Here is a 2,523-nt window from a genome sequence, read left to right on the forward strand (position 1 = left end):
GTGCTTTTTATACATGGGTACTTTTAAAGTCAATTCAATTTTTATTGTGATATGATATTTTAATGAACACTATGCTAAAAATAAAATTGACTGCATTATGGTTTTGTCTACAACATTTAAGTATCTTATTGCTAAAATATTCCAAAATGAATCCAGTATTTTCCATTTCCAATAGCTCAAGAGATTGAATCCTACTATTTTTATCAATTACAACTAAACCATGTTAAGAACAGCTGCCCTAAAACCCTGCAGACCAAAGCTAGTCATCCAAGAATCTAAAACACTTTCCATTCAGGATGGAAAAATTAACATCCAACATAAAGAGATCTGAATGATGAATGGAGTAAGCAGTCAACAAACACTTCTCTGTTGCTCAAGTTAATAATTATTTGAAGCTTGAAGTTTCTGCCTTTGTTATTATTGGTGGTTCCTAGAGTCACAGTTTCAATGTCAAATGTGACAGTTTTATCAGCCACCTTTCCCAGGAGTAACTGCAGGTAACTGATTAGTCATTTCTTTTCCATTTTCAAAAATGGCACTGTTTGTACTAATGCACACTGTCTGATGCTTCTGCAGAGACTCTTATTCATTCTGTGATCTGCCCACACTCCTATAATGTTTCTCCCATCCAATTGTCTCTCAGTTTCAACTCCAAATGTTAATGTCTGTCCACAGAAATAATTTGGGGTGCTGGAGTTGGATTCAGAATCTTTCTGGAGTGTTCTACTTCTTCTATAGCTTAGACAAGGCCATCTTTCCACTCATGAGGCACCAATGTGGGATGACCTATTTGGGGGATGCTTCAAGGACTCCATTCCTGGAAGCCATCTCCTCCACCAGAAGTGATAATTGGGTTCTAAGAGCAATGCTATGAAGTTCATTTCAGCGCTGCATATACATACTCAAAATGATTTGAAGTACATTTATGGGACTGGAGCCTGTCATCTTGGGCACTAAACTCATCATCCAACTTACATCATTGTACTATCATGCCACCAGGGTTTTCTATTTTTTTTCTTGTATCTGCACTGGTGGGTGAGATGCTGCAGTTCCATGGTTTAAAATGTAGTTCTTCACTGTGTTAAGAACCGACTCATTCAACTAGGAAGCTAGCCATGGTACATCATCCAGTAAAGGCACTTCTGGTAGTCTGTCCAACTGAATGTGTGAGGCTTTTTTGGTAAAGCTCTGCAGTTTCTCACTCTGCTCTTATACACCACCAAGAACAGCAGTCTCCCTTTCTTGGACTGTCCTCTATAGGGTTAGTTCCATGCTCTTTGACTTCTGGAATCATCTAGTGGCTTACTACTCTGTTCATTGGTGTCCACTTCTTGCAAAAGACCAACCGCTCAAACTGGAGCTTTCTAAGGGCTCCCTTTAAATCATTAAAATTCTATTCCAGGACCATCCTCTGGGAAGATGTCTCTTTGATCTCTGGGATGATGACTTAATTATTTTCAAGTCATGGTCTTTTCTAAGAATCATGAGGGGTTTATAGACTGTATTCTCAGAATAGTGATCATCCATGCCCTGCCTCTGTGCCTCCTGCAGCCCCTGAAGTTCTGGCCCAGCTCCTGTTGGCTCCGTGTTCTCATGGGCCTCCCACTGCTCAGGCTCCAACTCCTCTTTGTAGGTGGCATGGCCGGTGGTTGTGGGTATGGGTTCCTGACTGTTCCATACGTCGCTGAGCTGCCTAGCACCTGAAGCAGCTCCTTTGAGAGATAAATGGACTCTGAATAAAGCTGAAATGCTTTTGCTTTGATATGTTATATCAGCGTTGCCTTTAACATGACTTTTGCTCGTTCTGGATTGATTGGTCATTGTTGGTGATGAGAAAGAATAATAAAAACGATAATTTCATTTGGTGGCATATGGCACGGCTCAGCCTGTGGTAGATAGTAGGGATGTCTGGTGGGGCAAAGGGCCAGGTCAAATGGTCATTTTATAGCAAAGTAGTGAGTGAGCGAAGCTCATAGATCCCAACTCCAAACCCTGCATTCACCTAGCAGTTATTTTATTTTCCTTACTTCATCTGTTTTCTGATTACTTCAGTTGGTTAAAAAAACAAAAAACAAAAAACTTTTTCTGGTTAAATTCTATACAACTTCTGAGGAAGAATATTTAAGAAAGCTGAGTCAGGGGAATTAACACTGAAATGATTTTTATAAGCTTTAACAATATTATGACTCAGGCATAAAGTAATAATTTTAAATGCTATGAATGTTTTATGAGGAGAAAATGAGTTAGGCACTAAAGGATGTGGATTGCCATAGATTGCCATTTTGTATTGCATTCTCACAGCTCATACCTTGTCTAGAGTGATGACCTATAATTTTGGAGGTTAAAAAAAGGATTAACCTAATGTAGATTGAGATGGTCACTGATTTGTCTGTAAAGGGATTAACCCAGGGGATGTGTGAACTGCATATCTTCTGGTTATATCTGCATGAGATGGGGTGGATCTTTGTGTTTGCCTCCACAGGGCTGCGGCCAGATGAAGGCCTTTGGTTTTCTCTGTTATTT

The 2,523-nt window shown here is 39.7% G+C and overlaps 1 pseudogene; it reads right to left on the reverse strand.

Moving 5' to 3' along the window:
* Positions 1-275: 275 nt before the first annotated feature.
* LOC118906323 lies at positions 276-1,821 on the reverse strand (annotated as a pseudogene).
* Positions 1,822-2,523: the final 702 nt, after the last annotated feature.

This window comes from Balaenoptera musculus, chromosome 13 (genome assembly GCF_009873245.2).
Source record: "Balaenoptera musculus isolate JJ_BM4_2016_0621 chromosome 13, mBalMus1.pri.v3, whole genome shotgun sequence".
Classification (NCBI taxonomy): Eukaryota; Metazoa; Chordata; class Mammalia; order Artiodactyla; family Balaenopteridae; genus Balaenoptera; species Balaenoptera musculus.